The sequence below is a fragment of the Lepeophtheirus salmonis genome, chromosome 7 (genome assembly GCF_016086655.4).
Source record: "Lepeophtheirus salmonis chromosome 7, UVic_Lsal_1.4, whole genome shotgun sequence".
In the NCBI taxonomy this organism is placed as follows: Eukaryota; Metazoa; Arthropoda; class Copepoda; order Siphonostomatoida; family Caligidae; genus Lepeophtheirus; species Lepeophtheirus salmonis.
The window spans coordinates 31,808,748-31,828,972 of NC_052137.2; the positions used below are offsets into that span (position 1 = coordinate 31,808,748).

At 32.3% G+C, this 20,225-nt stretch overlaps 1 pseudogene; it reads right to left on the minus strand.

Moving 5' to 3' along the window:
* Positions 1-1,362: 1,362 nt before the first annotated feature.
* On the minus strand, positions 1,363-19,910 carry LOC121122235 (AP-3 complex subunit mu-2 pseudogene; annotated as a pseudogene).
* Positions 19,911-20,225: the final 315 nt, after the last annotated feature.

Genomic DNA, 20,225 nt, shown 5'->3' on the forward strand with positions numbered 1-20,225 from the left:
GTAAGCCATTGTTGGACCAAGATTATAATTGAGAATGATAATAATTTTTGGAGGGAGGGGGGGGGGAGTCTCCTCCCTCCACCTATCTCGTCACAGCTGCTTGTAGCTCATCTAATTCAACATTATGACAGCTAAGCTGTAATTTTGAAAGCTGTTATTCAAATTTTCAGGGGTAATATGATTATTTTGCTTTCTTTTTATAATATAACCAAAATACTCCAGATTACAATCACTGCCTATATTTCTTGAATAGATACACACCAATTCCATCAACGAAATTACTTCTTTGAACTAAAATACACTTTAATGGAATATAATTTAATTTATTTCCCTAAGTATTATAATAGAAAGTATTTTGCAAAATGCTTTATTTATTATTTAAGTAAACAAGCATTGAATATACATCCTTATTGCATACAACATTTGGACTGATCTGCAATTTTCACTATAAGTCCTTTAAATCAAAAAAATAATAAAAGTTATTGGTAAATTTTTTGCATTATCAACTGATCCCTCAAATATGAAAATAATGCCTATAATTGGCTCAAATATGTCAATGAAATATTGCCTTATATATATACTTATATATATGCAAAGCAAAAAAACAAATTGGGATATTATTCTTTTCTATATTGGAGCATAAGATTGATTTTATGTTGACGCACCCGTATATGTTGATTAATTAATGACTTATTTTACTATGGCATATGCCCCTTAATTGTTTTAAATGATTTTTATATTGCATGCTCATAATATTTAATTTTTTAAGTGATTTGAGCAAAAACACACTAAGATTTAATGTTTACGATATTAGCTGATATATATTATTTTATATATTTTAATGACATTACATTTTTTTAAAATCCAAACTTAAGAACCATAGGGTCACAAAATAAAATATAAATCCTAAGACTATTCCAGAATCCAAATTAATAATTTAAAATAATTAATCTCAGTTATGAGCTATCTTGTATGATCTGTCCTAAAAGTATAACAACTTAACACTCTGAAATATCTTATCTAACATAAAATGTAGCTGCTATTTATTAATTATTAATATGGCCTCCCTTAGAGGAAATGATCGCTTCTAGGCGGGGAAAAAGATCTGTCAGTTGCTTCTGATGTAGTCTTCTCTCAAGGCGTCCTTGTTCTGTCTGATAGTGGCTTTGAGGGCCTTGGTGTTTGGACTCTGTAGGTCTTTCCCACGACACGACCCGAAAAGTCTCAAAAAAGAGTTCAAAAGAACTCTTTAGATTCTTGCAAAGAAGAAGTATGGTTACTTTCAATACTGGTGACAAAATTAGTCTCTCCACCCTCACAAGGCTCTCCCCCCCACTTTATTTATAGTTCTCTTGGACGGTCTTATGTGAGATCCCCAGATCTCTTGCATAGGCTATCATGGACTTGAGGGCCTGGTCTACTGTCTTTAGCTCCTCCAGGGCCAATTTGACCATTTTGATCTATTCCTTCTTCCTTTCCATCGTCTAGAACTTGCTGACAGCGTAGACATTGGTCTCGGAGACTCCCAACTGCTTGGAGTGTGTGAACATAAATTTGTCGATAACATTCAAGTGTAATTTTTTGGACTTGCACGTAAGCTCGAGAGCTCAGTTTTTTTATTAACTAATTGATTATGATATTATATATCGAAGTATGAATCTATTTCAATCACTCAACCTTCATTAATTATTGAATTACTAAGTGTTCAGATTTTAATGGATTTTGTGGTACTGGCGTGAAATATTTTATACAACACTGCTCCTGAGTATATAATAATATTATATACATTTAAAAAAAAATAGATTTATGCAACCAAGGATAGGAGTTAAGACTTCCCCGATATACATACAGGGTATTTAATTTTTACTACTAAATTAAGATAATAATTTAATTTTCAAACCTCACAAATATTAAAACTAACCCTAATGTTATTGTAAAGCATTTTTTAATCAGTATTACTTTATTTTAGAATTCAAATAATGAAAATGTATCGATATTTAAAATGCATAAACTACTTATAAATCAGAAGAATGATTCTCAAATATTAAAATGATTAAATAAATTAAAAAAAACTACAAATAATTTCTTCTCTATATATAACATAGGTACACTAAATTAAATTTTTGTTGCAATGATTGTATCAAACCAATATTGTAGTTTTATTGTTGTATATAACAGGTAGCATGTTGTTTCTTTTTCTTCTTTACAAAAGTAGCAAAGCGTATCATTTTTTTTTTTAAATTACCAGGGTACCAGTGATCAAAAGGTAAGAAAACTATTTTTCAGATGGAGTAAATGTAATACATTATTATTATTTTAAAGTGATTTAAGTGTGATCTTTTGTTATATTTTAATTAAATATATGTGATTTGTATCATTTTTTACTGAAATTTTACTCATTGACACTACATAAAATCATTTGTTTAAAAAATAGTCAACAAGTCGTTACTATAATACATTAAATGAGAGCTTAATTTATTTAAAATTATGTCAACTTTTAAAAATAAATTACAATGACTTAGTAATTTGCAATGTTTTCTTTTTAATATACTTAGAGCATTTTTCTATACAGGGTGAGTATTTTAAATCTAAAAAAATAAAAATAACGTGATGGGTCGTTCAAATAAATCTGGACTACCCTTAACTGCATCCTGATTAGTAAAGAAAACAAATAGAGGTTTGAAATTATTTACAAGTTCAAATTATACAAAAGAAAAAAAAATCATTGAATGTGTTTGCCATTTTGGCCAATTATTCACTCGATACCTAAAGGATTTGCAGGTCTTGCCCACGTCTGCAGGGGAGACTTTGTTTCAGTACTTGATGATGGAAACCTTCAAGGAGGCGATGCTGTTGCACGAATTGGCAGAAGCCTTCTAATAGAAGTAATCTATAGGATACATAAAACCGATACAAATTTATTAATTATGATAATAAAATTTCATCATTAGAAAAACACAAGAATGATACAAAAACTATTAAGTATGCAATTCTAATGAGTATTTTTCCCCCCTTCAAAAGTAAATGGAGTTTGTCAAGAGAGAGATGTAGACATTTTAAAATGGAGTCTCTTTATGCAATATATAATAGTGAAGATAAAATAAAAAAAAGGATACAATTGATTAAATCCTAACTTGGAAGCTCACCCTTTTGAAGGACTTATATTTCTACCCATAGAGTTCCAATCTGCTCAATTCTAAGCCTGACACAGCCATATGATTTATGACAAACAATACGTCCATTGTTGGTGACATTGTATCCGTTTGCAATGATACCGTTCTATGAGTATTTGGTAACAATCCAAAGTCAATGCATGCCTTACTTGTTTGCCATACCCAACAGAAAATATGTAAGTAATTGTAAACATAAATAGGAAGGGCAACAACGGATTGGGAATCAACCAGATATGATATTAATTGATCAATGACCATCCGGTGGAATAAAGTATAAAACACATGTGTAAAACAAAGTATCGTCAAACATTCTTGTATTCATAAATGACATAGTTTAATACGGCATACCAGTCACTTTGACAACACAGTTGATATATCCATGAATCTCGGCTGAAACTGTATCTCCTGATTGTTCAATAAATGCATTGACTTCTTCAATGACATCAAAATACGCTTCATTATTTGTGTATTTAACGCTGGAGTGTCTCCAAGGTACATTAGAGAGCTGTCCTGTGGGTAAGGGTTCGCTCACGTTTGTCCCTTTACTGTGTTAACATCTGTTCTTAGAATATTAGGGGGTTTAATGAGTTCTTTGAGTATATTCAACTCAGGGGCTAAACATCCAACATTTCATCTAATCACTCATAGAATAAGGAATAGTTTTTCTTAATGACGCTCTCAGAGTAATCCCCACTAAAATAATCTCCAATCGTATAAACCATTCCATGTAGAAATTCCACGACGAATGGAGGCGGAACTTTAGACATGCAAGCCACCACAAAAAATTCATTGGAGCTAGACAAATGAATGAAGTAACGATGAGGGGTTGCTATAACTGGAGGAATGTCGTAATCAGAATATGCATTATTTTTACATACACTTGTTCTCAAAATTATTCATTCCCCTGTTAACTTTTGTATTGTGATTTTTTGTTGAACGAATTCATTGGGGTCATTTTTTTAATATATACCAACAAGTGATAGAATGACATCAATGAACACATTTAAAGGAACTTTTGATTTTATAGGTATTCTATTGATGGATAACCCAAAAATGCGATGTTCAAAATTATTCATTCCGTGATAATAATTTTAATGAAAATTTGTCTAACGTGTTGATCTTTGTCTTAAAATTCTTTCAAGATATCTTAATAAAATAAATACTTCTTTTGATGACCAACTGTTTAAAAAGATAGAGAGTATACATAGTGTAATAGTGTCTCGTCACATTCAATTTTTGGTCGTCATGGCAAAGATGAAGGGGCTCAGTGAGAGCCTGCATCAGCGTCTTGTGGGTGATTACAGTAAAGAAAAAGGTTAAAAGACCATTTCAAAGCAGTATGATGTCCCTATGGCAAACGTTCAGAGCATAATTGACAAGAGAAAGAGGTTCAACATTATTAAAACATCCTCGGGCGTGGCAGAAAGCGTAAGCTGTCTCCCAAACTTGCCAGAAAATTATACCGAGAGGTCAACAAGAACCTCCGGAAATGTTTGACCGGACAAGGACAAAGGTGTCACGGTACACCATCGAGCGAGTATTGTATAGAGGAGTTATCCATGGACGTAGGCCACGGAAGACACTGTCGTTCATGCAAGATCCTAAATTTTGGTCAACCTCTTGGTGTCTGATGAGACAAAGTTAGAGCTATTTGACAATATGGATGTTCAGTATCTATGGAGGAAGAAAGGAGAAGCATACAAGTCGAAGAACACTGTTCACCCCATGAAGGATGATGGTGATAGCATAATGCTATGGGGATGGTTCTCTTCCAGTGGCACAGGGAACCTCGCCAAGGTCCAAGGAATCATGAAAAAGGAGGATTAGATCAAGATCCTTAATGAAAACTTGAAGGAGTCTGCTGAAAAAGTCCAGCTTTGTCAGAACTGGACGTAGCACCAGGATAATGATCTAAAACACAATGCTAAAGTATGGCTCAAAGATAACAGTATGACCAGTCTAGAATGGCCGAGTCAAAGTCCAAACTTGAATCCTGTCGATAACTTGTCGCGCGACTTGAAGATAAAAGTGATGTCTAGGAAAACAAACAACTAGCTTGAGGCCAAGAAAGAGTGCCCCAATATTTTACTGGACACATGCAGGAAGCTTGTTGATTTGTACAAAAATCGTATAGAAGCAGTAATAAAAAACAACGGCTTTCACTCATTCACTTCCAGGTCACATATAATTAAAAAAAAAAAAACAATGACAAAAATACATTTTCCATCACAAAAATTAACAAGGGTATGAATAATTCTAAAGACAATTGTACTTGTTTTGAATTAAAAATTGCGCAACCTACTAAATGTTAAGGCTCAACCTCTCACTTTAAAATTAAAATAACCGTGTTGAATGCTTTCTTTATTGTTTTGGACGTACTTATAAAAGGGTCCAGAGTTACCTGAATGACTAGGCATAATGCAATTCTTATCCAAAATTAGTACGAATCTTACAGAGCAGAGTCCGTTATTAGTCAATACATCAAGTCAGCATCCTTCAGCTTCACCCACAGCCTTCAACCTGTCCTTGAACCTGGCATAGGCCTTGATGAGGAACTCCTTGTCCATTTTGCCCATTGCTTCGAGAATGAAAGCTACCAACGCCTTTGTATATATATAAATGACACCTACAATCTGAAATAATTAACTACCGGCGTCCTTTTGCAATATGTAAGTGTTGGACGAAAGTACGACATTAGAAATAAGTAACGTACGATTAAGTATTATATTTAATTGTAAGTATTTTAGTTAGACTTATGATTTGATTTGGAAATCGTCTGAAAACAAAATCCGAGTTCAAATGGAATATTGCTGAAATAGTATTATTATTTAAGTAACAAATGTATCTTATTTTATATTTCTTGGGATCCTAAGATGGATGATGTTAATGTCTTCCAATAAGACGTACGTATATAGTTGTAATGTTATATTGGAGATAGAAATATATATTTAGATTTCATTTGAACTCCAACTAGGCAAGTGCTTTATTTCTTAGATCCTACATTGGTGGCAGCCAATTACGAACCCGCCTCTACACAACCAAGTACAATAAATATAGTAAGAAATAATATTGTTTACCTTTTATCTCTATCACCATAAGCGTTGACCTGTTTAAAAGAGCTATTTATCAGAAACCTTATTGAATTGGACGTGTTACGAATACATTTATAAACATATTTCAGAAATTTTTAATCTAAAAATACGATTTTTGTAATATTTACATAATCACCATTAAGAAGTGAAACAATAAAAAGCATTAACAAACGGCACTAAGATTTTTTCATGCTTCATTAAGACGTAATAAAATAATCAAAAGAATCCCGGACTATATTTTTTCTTTTCTCTTTTATTTTCATTCAATTACGTTATCAAAAAAGAAAAAAAATGGAAGGAAAAATTAATTCCAGCAAGATTCTTAAGACTGATATTTGAAAAAAATAAATATATATGTATATAATAGAAGTACTGTGACGATCCCATATATATAGTGTATGCGTCATATGTCCTTGTACACATTTGACTGAATATGATATTTTAATTTCTATTATTTTTTTTAAATTCCACCCTCTGCCACAATACAGAGCTCCAGGTGGGTTCAAACCCACGAAAAACTTTCCTAAGGGTGTCTGCCGGAATATTGGCCCATTCTTCCTCCGCCTCGGGCTTCATAACCTCCACATTGCTGTGGTAGTGGGCGTTGGTCTTTCTCTTTAGACGTAGTACCGAAGTGGGTTCAGGTTGGAGGAATCGGGCAGCCCCATCTCCTTGGACCAAAATCCATTCGCTCGTAATTCTTTACCAAATACTTTTGGTGACCTTGGATGTGTGGTCCGGTGCTCTGTCTTGTTTCCCTACCCAATTTCTAATGCCATAGGTTTCGTTGAAGGAGGGAAACACCTTCTTGGCCATGACAATTTTATATTAATTGCCATTCAAGAGAAAAAAAAATCTTTTATCCAACGCCGTACCGTCTGAACAAATGCCACCGAGCAATGGCTGGTTGTTTCGAACCCCCTGTGATTTTTACCTTGGAAGGGTCGTCTTTGGGGTCTTGGCAATGTACTGAAGGCTGCAGGAGTTGTGACTGGGTCAATTGTAAAATTTTTTCATAAAAAAAAAAAAAATGAGGAATTTCATATTAGGTTTCTTCAATTTATTAAGTAGAATCTTCGATCGTTCCAACCTCTGTTATCTATGTAAAGCCGTCAAACCCTGAACTTTTGTGACAATCCTAGACTTGCTGCCCAAAGCTTCCTTAAAGATGTACTGGACAGCCGTTTAATTAACATTGAGGTATCTAGCCATCTGGCAGATGCTGTAATATAAGCTTGCGTCTATCTTTGCTTTTACACTCCTTATGAGGCTTTCTGTACGGACTGATTTTGGTCTTCCCGACCTGTGACAATTGACAAAGGATTTGGTTTCGTTGTAGAGTTTCTTGGCGTTGTACACAGTTGTCCTACTGATCACAAAGTTACGCCAATCACGGAGGGATTGTTACCAGCTTTGATACGTGCAACAATTTTTTGACGAAGTTTTTCCATTTCTGTATTTTGGAACTTGTAAAAGACCTACAGCTGATTTTATTTCTTCAATAAACACCTAAAAGAAAATTGGTTTTGTGTTATTTATCCCGTTTTATGAAATTTACCACAAATTTAAGCGTTATTATCTGTATAAAAAGTGTACAATAACTTATATCGTGTATGGTAGGTTTAAATTAAATTTGATATCTCCAGGCTTGGACCCGTTCTCCTTCTTCGATTCTTTTGTTCACTTGTTCATTTTGTGAAAGATTTCTTTTCACTTTTTTCCGCGTTCATTTCGGATGCGTAAAAAAAAAAAAGAGCATGCAAGAATAAAATTTTCTTGGAAAGGTAAGAACGATTGCTCCAAGACATGGCAACAAATCCAATAACGTCAGAGCTTGTGAAAATAAATGTACTACAGAGAGTACTCTGCATTGGTGGAGATAATCAAGTGGAGAATATCCATATCGATAAACTTTGTTTTAAAAACGTAGATATGTACGAGTACTTCACTTTTATTTTATTTTAATATGATGTGCTGTGCTTCAGCACCACACGTTTGCTGCCAAACCTAATTTAAAGTCAAACTCATTGTTTTTTAATTTCATATATATGCCGTGAAGTAAAAAAGCAAATTAGAATTATTTCTTTTTAAGTTGAGTGAGAATTAAATTTATATTAATCGACATATTATTGTTCATTTATATCAATAAATTATTACTATTAACTCTTTGTATGACCTTCAAATTGTATTTAAAAATTGATTGTCATAATAAAAGTATAGAGTATGGGGTATTTTAAACCATGTCTATAATTGATTAATATGACCCATGACCCATTGGGCTTTGAGTATATATGTATGATGAAAGAAAAAATGAATATTTTTTCCTTTTCTTGATTTCTATTCTAGTTATTTTTATATTCACGTTTTAAAAATTTATACTTCCTTTTTCTTTTTAATATGAAGCCCTGAGGTTTAACAACACAGGTTCGTCAAAATGTGCTTTCCATAGTCAGAAAGAAGGACAAGCTTACCTTCATTTTGATATAGATATGATGAAAATTAAAGTTAGAATCCTTGTTATAGGTTTTCCCAAATATATATATAAATATATATTTTTGTTTTCTGGGGTATCTGAATGTGAAGGTCCTGTTCATAATGAGTAAAACTTGATAACTTCAAGTTATATGATAATTTTGCTGAAATGGTATTAATCCTTGATAGCATGGCACTTCTGTAACTATCAATGATTACAATTGCATAAGGGGAAACTTTGCTGTAACGTCTACTTTAAAAAAACTGGTCATACATCATCTGATGACAATCATTTCTGGGCAATAAAAAATTCCTACCTTATACATTTACATGCATAATTTATTTGCTTTACAGTACATTCATCATCCTTTTTTAAATAAAAATTCAAATTTTTATAAGTATTTACTAATAAAAATAAGAAATGAATGGGTATGTAGAAAATTGAGCTCTAATCTAACTTTTAATGTTATTTCATATACAAAAATTCCATAGTCAAGAGATATAGAAATTATGTGCTTTGAGACATTTCATAAAAAGTAATTATTTTACATAGTATTTGATAATTTTACACACAAAGTTAGTTACATAATATTTTAAAAAATATATTTATTTTATTTTAAGGACCTTCACGATAAGAAAAAAATATTTTTGTAAAATTTGGAAAAAAAAGTAAATATAAACAATTATAAACAACGACAAAATGAACGCCGTTCATTTTCCTGCTCCATCTCCAACCCTGGGTATCTCACATAAATTACAATTTAATTTAAAAAATGTTTTTGATCCGGGTATTTATCGATCGTGTAATATCAAGTATTATCTGTATAAGTACCCTTGAATGTATCTATTAATATTTTCAATTTATCTATTTCAAAACTAGTTATACAAATTACTACAAGTGGAACAATAAGGGTGAATCATATCTCTCACAGAAAAAATCAAAAAAAAACAAAACAATAAGAATACAAATACTCAATTTCTCAAACTCTTCCCCCGATTTCCATAAAATTTAAAAACATCATCATCAAAATTTTATTTCAGATTTAAAAAGCCAATTAATTATCTATATGCACATAAATTTTGTGCAATAAAAAAAAAAGTTAATTTGTTTGTACAAATGAAAATAACAAAAATAAATTAAAAAGACCGCACACAGAAGGAAATAATGCATCAACCTCTGCACACAATAGCACCCTGTTACCTCTCAAGGAACATTACAGGGAATTAAGGTGGATAAAATCATAAGGATCGTGGAATCGATCACGAGGTTGAGGGGTTTCTCGGGGAAAGAGTTCACGGACTTTGCTATAGGCTTTCTGGAGGGGGAACCCTCCAGCCAAATCAAAACACTAAGGGATTAGACAAATGATAGTAGAAATGATTGGAAAGGTATGAAAGATGATTTATTGTTATACTTCCAAGAAGTATATTTAAAAACCTTTTGCAGTTTAACCCATGCGATTATTAAAAATTTTTAGACGAGACATATCTAGAATTTTCTAGGCAGACATTACAATTATTAGTAACACACCCAGAGGCAATAGCCGCACTGAACAGGACGTGTACACCAGAAAATTTGACAATACCAGTAAACTTAGTGAGAGATTTAGTGACATATGCAAGATTCGGACCGAAAAGCAGATCACCGAAAGGGTATTAACACCTTTCTAACAGAAAAAAAGGGAGATATAAACACAAACAGGGGATGAAGGTATTGCAGAAATAACAGACGACATTGAGACGGTGTCTTTTGAGGGGTTCCAGGATAACGCTAATAGAAGAGGTAATTGAAAAACAAATAACTCAAGAGGGTTCTCAAATTTTAGTAGACCCTCATATAATAATGTATTTGGAGGTAGATGACCTTTTCGAGGGAGAGGGTCAGAGAAATAAAGTACTACAGTAATTTGGGGCACACCAAAATTCCTTTATCGCCAATATAAACTAATGAAAAACCATACGGTGGACACGTGTAGAATAGCCATAGAAAATATTAAAGTATAATGCTTCAACGTTGCTATAATCCAGGAATTAGGTTTTAAAAAATGAGTGGGGGCGAAGCTGCGGTCATCACTCCAATCATGACTATCTGCATCAATTAAGTCTTGACCACCGAACTACCAACCCTACCAATATATAGTTAGATGGAAACTATCCATCCCTTAGGTGATATCGACACATCAGTCTCCTTCCTCCATAGCTTCTTCCTCCCAAAACTCAAAAATAAGAAAATTTAGAACAAGTAAAGAAACAAACAAAAAAAATCTTATAAACAGCATCCGGATCTAATAGTGAACTAATAGAAAAGTACTAAGTTTCATTTAAGATATCTAATAAGAATTACAGGGACTGGTTTTTGTTTTTATAAATTTGGATTAAATACCATACACGGAATATTTTCCAGAACGTCAACAATGTATGGATTAAAGGCACGTTAATTTACATAGAAGAGATCCAGAGAGAGGAGGAGAAGCAGGATCGGCGTATATTCAAATGAAGAAATCGAAAAGCTTTACCACTGAGATACTCAACTCAAAAACGTAACGCAAGACAAGTTGAAATATCTTCAGAAAAACAATACCTATTTGGTTCAGCTAATCAAAATAATGTAAGGACAAGAATCCTGGCAATTTATAATGATATCCCTATGCTAGCGGAAGGGCAAGGATACCGTGATCGTCGCACCTGAGCTCAAGTATTATAAATTTTGAAAATGTATCCCGATAACATGATATTTGGAAGACTCCAAGGGATCATACATACTTTAAATAAAGTAAGAATGTACTTCCATATTCATAATGACAGATCAGCAGCTGAAAATTATGTTATGTCATGGAACTTATGTCAAATGGCGAATGCAGGAGCGCAAATGAAAGGTTGAAATCTAGCAAAACTTAACAAAAGGATTCATGCACACTTAATATTGATGGGCAAACCTTTGAACAGCTATCACTATATCATCAACGTTATTGACCCATATTCAAAATAACCCATCCTACTGCCACTAAAAAAGAAAACAGCTGAAGAAGTAACCAAAGCGCTACTATCAAATGGATAAGTTATTTTAGTGTACCCCCCATAATAGTAACTGACAGGAAACTTAAATAAAGAGAACACCGAAAAAAAAAAAAAAAAAAAAAAAAGGCAAAAGCTGACAGCAATTCATTAGGGTTCAAAATTCGACTATTATCGGTCCAAAACCATACTAATTGTCATTTCTGCCATCATAGATCACAAAGCCAAAGACTTTTGTGAAAAGTCAGATCGAAAGGACCACATCCGCCGCAGTTAAAAATAAAGTTAAGATAGAAGAAGGACGACATCCGGAAGAGCCTCTTCGACGATAGAATAAATATAAAATTAACCTTTTTTGACGTATATAACTATATGTGCAAATAATAAAAATTAATAAAGAAAGAAAAATAATCTTCACAAATCAAAAGTTTAAGTATCTTTTTAGAATGTTATGGCAAATTCTGATATTATGGGCTGTGGCTATCAATCTCCAAACATGGCTCAGTTCAAAGATATAGATGACAAGAAATTGGGCGTGTTTATCTCAAATAAGAAGATGATAACCAGCATCTCTTATGGATACGTAGAGATCAAAATAGCCCTTCTCCAATTCCAAGAACTAATTAATACAATATCAACTGCATTGCAGACCAAAACGTTCCAGTATAAAGCTACAAGACAGGCTCAAATCGTTTGTTGGAAACCCTGTCTATAGAAAAATAATGTAAAGCCATTTTAGATTTATTAAAATGAAAGAGGATTATAAGAACTGAGATTATACAGAGATAATTTGTAAGAAAAACGTCTCTACTAATATTTGGCCTCTCTGCAGCAGCTATACCACAAGCTGACCTGAACAGACTGAATATAAAATATGAATATAAAGAAAATCTTTAATGTCAAAGAAAATTGAATATATAAATAATAATATATTTATAAAACCTGTACGTAATAAATAAGGTAATGACCTTATTGGAAAACTAAAAAAGATAGTCAGGGGGCCTGGCCTCATTACGGAGGAGTTTATAAAATTATTAAATGAAACGATGCAAATTGTTGAAGAAAGACTAGGTTCATTAAACTTGTAACTATAAAAAATAAAAGAAGGAAGAACGAAAATTATAATTCATATCAAAAATTGAAAAAAAAATAAATAGGGGCTACGAATACAGAAGGTATTACAATAGCCGCAGGAACTATACTGAACCAAGCAAAGACCTTTATATTCGACGCAGTGGAAAAATCGTTTTCGACACTTATATACACTGTAGCTGGAATAGTGACTTTTGTAATAGTTATGAGGATGGAGGTATGCTAATTCAAATGGATTCGCAGAAGAATGTATCATACAAAGCAAAAAGAAGAATAGTTATGGTAAACCATTTCCAATATTAATACCATTCTGAAGAATCTTATCAAGAAAACTAATATAAATAATTCTTGAAACATATAAATGACAATATTTTTTTTTCTCTTCGTTCTTTTCATTTCAACAATTTTTATTATTTTAAATTTAATTTAAAATGAACAGTGTATAAACATCCCTTAATATTTTCCCCCCTGTTTCGGAGTGGATACCGATCATTGGAACTTCGTTCGATACCGTAAGGGGAAAAGGGATGTCGGACAAGAGTAGGCCATTATTATATGACATTTGAAATAAGCAATATACGATGAAATGCTAAATTTAATTGTAAGTACTTAAGCTAGACGTACACATAAAATGTATGCATTAGAAAACGTCAGAGATGGGTCTTTTTAATGACTGGATTCAAAAATGGCCTTTCCAGCCTCACAAAGGGCTTACCAGCCTCCTTTTTTAGCAACGATTTCAGGGGTGTATACTTTTCAACTCTACACACGGTATATCTGTTAGAAATCCTTATCAACCTTTATATTGATCTAATTTCTCAAAAAGTTTTTAAAATATCCAAATTTTGATAACAACTTCTATGATTTATTGAGCACCCGTTATGAAAAATAATACATTTGTTCGTTATGTTGTTCCATTCCTTGTAAAGGAGTCCCAATGGTTTTTCTATCATTCAGATAAATAAAATATTTAAAAACCACAATTCCTCCTATTGGTAAATTGAATCCTTTTTAAAAATTCTCAAATTGCAAATTGTGTGGTTAGGGGAGCAATTGAAATTCTTGGGATCGGATGGGACATAAACAGTGCCTCTTTTTCGAACTGGTCGTTTTTGGATAATCATATTCTTTCAGCAATATGATCTTGGGGAAAGTTTAATCTTCAGAAGAGAATCGATATATATAACTTATTAATAATTCCTAATACAATTTACAAAGCAACAGCTATTCCTTAGCTGGCCGAGAAAGCAATCGGAATAGAATCTAGCTGGCTCGATCGATTGTTTTATAGATTTTATTTACCTTCAATCAATGGACCCAAATCTGTTATCCGAGGAGGACTGTCTCTACTTGCCAGAATAATCCCTAAAATATACCTTAAACTTTTAATTGATCTTACGCGACATCCGAACGTTGAGTGGCAATCCACTATCTCATCAAGTCCGTATTAGACTTGGCTAATGCTTTGAATGGATTTTATAAATAATCATCTGGAGAAATTTTCTCCTTATTTAGCAGCAATTCTAAGGATTTTATGGAAAGGAACACCGTCTTTATTATCGTCCTTGACCATTGACGTGGCGGGACAAAATTGCAATAGGAAATTTTATTTTAAAAACATTTTAGAACCAAGAAAATTGAAATGATTGGCTTTTATCAAGTTTCGATTCACGATTTAGGCAACAACTCAACGTTTAACTGGTGCAAATTTTTGTATCCACTCGTGAAAGCTGCAGAATTTCATATAATGCCATTCCATGGCATGAAAGAATGTATTTCGAATCAAATTTTATCGAAGATGCTGAAGAAATATGCAACAAGTTTTTTAAAGTTTTAAACCTATCGATATCATGGAAAAAGAGAATTAAGAGCTCAATTGTGAAAATTAATGATGGAAAAAGTTTTAATTCGCCATTTCAAATCTCCACAGGAGTTCTATTTTTTAATTATCCTTGCAAAGATTGTGGGAAATTATTTAATACAGCAATACATGCTTGCTGACTACCCTGCTCTTTGCATTATGAAAGAATTTATTTCCCTTAACATATCTGGACTACGGGATAAGTTTGTAACACCTCTGCTATTATTCGGGGTCACATCAAATGTCGCTAATACTCCAATAAAGACACATGCCTTGGAGTTTGCTCTCTAAAGCTGTAAAAGTAGAATAGCTGGGATGTGAACTGAAGACGAACCAGTCAGAAAGGAAGAACTAAGACCTATTTTCATTGGGACCGCTGCAAGGCATTCAGCATTCACCATCAAAATTCCTGATCTGGGTGGTTTATCGTGGAAATATGCAGGAGATCTTATTCCCTACTACCCTTCAAGTTCGAATAAGAATAGTAAGTTTCTTCGTCGTCTGATACGTATCCATTGACAGTTTAAGAATTTCTACGCCTCAAATTTTCAATAGTTGTCTTTCTTTTAATTGCTGTTGAAAGTTTATATTTGGTATTTATTGATTTATTGTTAATATTTTAATATGAATACTTAGGATTATTTTAAATGTTTGTTTTATAGCTATGGACATATTTTAACAATATTTTAGACAAAATGTAGTTATCATAATGTACATTATCTGTTTACCAGGTTTATAGAGATGATCGTTTTTTAATTTAGGGTTTTAATTATAAGCTATAAATTTTTTGTTATATATTAAGGAGAAGAGTTCGTAATTAATTTTAATCTCTTAATGTCCCGGCGAATGCCGGGAAACCCGATTCTAGTATATTATAAAGAGATAAAGTAAGCAATTTACGTTCCTATTATATGAAATCTTTGTTACATGTTACATAAATAAATAGTACTATACATAGTTCCAAAAAGATTGTAGTCGCAGCATTGGCGATGAGGATGAATATAAACAAAGGATTCCTGACGGCAGCAACGAAAGAGCTCCAAGAGGTTGCCTTCGATGATTCGATTTCGACTTGATGCAATAACACAACACCATGACCTAGTTTTATTGTACAAGAAAAAATATTTAGGTTTGTACAAAATATTCTAGTTTTTTAGAACGATACTCACCCGTATAAAACAAATTAATTAATTGATTGTCACTGATGATGCACCATCGTTGGTATTTTTGATTTTTTAGATATTGATATTGAGAAATACTTGGAGAAAGTGGAAAAAAAAAGATATGGCACCCGTATTGGTTTTTTGTTTATTGTTACCTTATAATAGTAAATATTTATTTGATGGAGGAAATTATAAGTAATAACTTGTAAATACGATTTAATATTTCAAATAAAGATATGACAGGAGAAAAAAAAAATATAATAGTACTAACAAACAATACTTTTTTTTAATGAACTTCAAGAACACATCCACAAAACTTCTATAAGAGAGTCAAGCTCATTTACAAGTCAAACAATTATATGAAATCCTATTTATTATGTACACATTGAATATATTTATTTGAATGAGATGGTTAACATGATGGAATATCATCATCACTCCCTTTGGCAATAGTCCAGAAAAACAACCAAACACTATATTTAATTATGCACATAAAAACACATAATTAGTTATGTAAAAACAAACCTCCATTCTTCAAACTAACATAAAGACTGATACCGTTATTATATAGTGGTTATTGGTGCATTAAAACACTGAATGCACGTGTGTTTTTAGAGACAAAAATATTACTGCTGCATATAAAAATATATATCTGATCAATCATCATTTTAGTGCTACTAATATTGATGAAAGGTTTTTTGAAGGAATTCATAATGATATAACCTGAAAATTTTACAATTTGTACTTGATAATATCTCCATTCTAAATAAGAAGTTAGTACTCGCAAAATTAGATGACAAACATGTTTTGATATTCCAAACAAATATCTAAATATAGGCAATACCTTGATTTACGAGCTACTTTAATTGTTCAGAGTATAGAACATTCATTTTCAATTGAAATAACAAATTGATTCGTGGATTGGGGCACAAGTAAATAAAAATACATAAAATATGTGCAAATGATTGAGTAAATGTATCATATGACGACAGGGTATAATATGACGTCACATTTGTTTGTTTTTTCTACCTAAATAGTCGGTAGTTCCGACTAAATGTAGATGTATTTGGGTATTATCCAATTTAAATGTTTAAAAAAAGTCGTTCTTCTGTTTTTCCTTTTGATTTCATGAAATCTTCTTTTCTTCAACAGTAGTTTTCAAAAATGTATTATTGTAGCAATTATTTTATATTATATACGGTACCTCATTAAGAACTGATGCATACTTATTTGATTCCCAAAATTCATGATTTTACTATAATAATTTTTAAGTATACCTTATTAAAACCCCGAATCCATGTTGTTAAGATTAATTTAAAATGAAAATTTATATTTTTTCTCAATGTCTTATATTCATTTAAGTATTTTTAGCATTTGAATTCATATTTAAAGTGCAAAATGCATGAAATGGTTAAAAAATGAAACAAAATTTAGATGAAGTAATTATTTATAGGTGTTCAACTGTTTAATATTTTATTTTCGGTTACATTCTTTACCCAGTTCACTATCTGTATTAAATAATAAGGGGTTAAAACAGTTAATATATCAACTTCTGTACTTCAGCTAACGTTGAAATTATAATATCTCATAAATAAAATAATATAGAGTAGTACCTTGACATACGAGTTATACTTGATGTTTTTTAAGGTGCTCGTAAGTCTAAGTCCGAAAAAATAATCCTGAAAGAAATAAACAAAAAAATTTAAACATCAAATTTGTATGAAAAAAGGATCTTCAGCTAGTTCTGACAAATAATTATTGGTCTACACTCCACATTGTGTACTAGTATTTCCATAAGTTGAGGGGGACTTAAGGATAATAATTGCCTGAGAGACGTAATCAGTGAGCCACAAAGGGATCTCTGTGTTTTTGAGCTTCACTGCGTATGTTATGTTTTGTACTTTGGAGATGAGCCAATCAATCTTCCACGTATCCTTATATCGCGAGGACGTTACAATAAGCCTATCCGGGGGACTCAGTCTCCTCTAAAATCGCATTTGAATCTGCATGTTCCATGCAATTGCTAATATGAAGCCGTTTCAACCATTGCCTTGCAATAGATGAAGAGTCCATCTCTATACGACCAATTAAAAAACTTAAACTTGAAGTGACACTCGTGTTCCGTCATCGACTATTGCCTATCCCCGTATATAATAAAAATTCGTATTTTGCTACACTCGTATCGCAAGATATTTCATTTTTTAGACATTTTTCATGTGCCATAGCTTACATTCATTGCTGACGACTGAATATTTTAATGTACTTCATCCTAACTATGGTAAACTGCCCATCGAAATCCATTTGTCGTTTCTATGTAATTCTGTCTCTATGGTAGTACTCTTCAGAGGCAGAGACATGTGGTTGCTTGAGTTTTGCAAATTGGCCAGGACTTGAGTACATAAATATTTTGAAGAATTGCGACTCGAGTTGATATCATAATCAAAGGCGTGTGACTTATCTTAGACTCAATAGCTAAGACTCACGACACAACGTAGACCCTTAATACTATGGACCTTACATATGTTATGGATATCGACTTGAAATAACCTCAGAAGAAATCTACAGACTCGATTCAATTGCACTCAATGGCAATATTCAAGAACTTGAAGTCATTGCCGCAGGGTAGTCAGTTTATATTCTTGGCATTTTGTTATGCAACAGAGATAATTGTGGATAGAAGTTTTTAATTTTGCCATATTCCTGAATTTATTTTCTTTCACTACGTAATTGTGACAAGGAAGAAAAACCATATAAGAAAATAACACTTTCTTCTCCTTATGCAACTTTTTTATTTATTTTAAAGTTTGAATAATTTATTTATCAAAAAAAATTCATGAAGTACACGCAACACTATTATAACAAATCCATAGATTGAACGCTTAACTCCAGTTCAAACATCAATCATAATCTTTGATATTATTGATGGCTCACCTATTTTCAACTTTTTTGAAAGGTACCTTAAAAATGGTCACCATCAGAGTTGTTAAGTATATCTTTTCCATCATCATTAAGGGGCCCGAGCATAACATTAGGGAAATGATACCACATTTTTTTATGTTCCTTTAATTAGTTTGATGGAGTTGCACTGACTAAATTAAGTAAACATTATAGTATAACAATTACTCCGATTAACCTAGGAATTTTGTGTGAAGTCCATATACATAAAGTATATTTCTTTCTGTAAGAATCACCTTGGCAAGATCCTACGCACGTTGGGCTCAAGAGAATATTTTTAACTCTGTTAAATTTCAAAGTTATCATCCCTTCAAAAGTCAGCTAATTGTGATACATTATGTAGAGAATATCTGAGATAAATAATTATGTCTGTCTCTGCAAGATTTGCAGCTTATTCATTACGATTCCAAATTTAGAAGATAGCTCCTGGAATTATACCCTTTATTTGATTACATATGGTATCTTATATCAGATTCCCTCCGATATTCTACCAGTGGAATATTTAAATCTAAACATTTTGAATTATAAACTTCCACAACATATTATCAATTAATTAATTGTAAAATTTCTACAAAAAAAAAACTTTAAATAGATGTTGCATCTGAGCTCACTTAATAATTATTGTTGCCTTATTTAGTGGTAGTGATGGCTTCCAGGCGGCGGCAGAAGGTCTGGCACTGGCTGGAGATATAGTGTTCTGTCCTGACGTCCCAGTACTAGCTGACAGTGGATTTTAGGGCCTTGGTTTTTGGATGACAAACACAGAATGCCTTCTCATCGACATGCACTTAAAAAGAGTAGTCGAGAGGGATTGACTAAGGTAGGTTGGGGTCGAAAAGTGTCAAAAAAAAAAAAAGAGTTCATAAAGCCTCATTCAAATCTCTTTCAAGTGTTTTGCAGCGGAAGATATGGATTTCTTGAATTGATGCTGTCAAAAGTGACCTCTCCACCTCACACGGCTCTTTCCACCCACTTTTTCTCTTGTTTCCTCTCGAATGCTTTGAACTATCTGACGACGTAGACAGTAGGCCTGGAGACGCCCAACTGCTTGGAGGGCACGATATTCGTCGATAGGTTTAAGGGTCATATTCTCGACTTGTGCGTAAGCTAGAGGGCTTAGATTTGTTTTTTGTTTTGTAACTAATTATTAATACTTTAACATAACGAAATATGAATGAACTTCAATCAATAAACCTTAATTTATTAATGAATAAGTAAGTGTTCAAATTTCAATGGTCCACCTGCTAATATATATGAGTATTTACTTTGAACACAAAGCCCATGAAGCATAAGAAAGAATGGCAAAAAAATAACTAAATCCGATTTTTGATTTTGTATAATTATTTCTTTTTACCAGATATCTCTTTATAGTCAGGTGGTACTCTGGTGACTAAAGTACTCT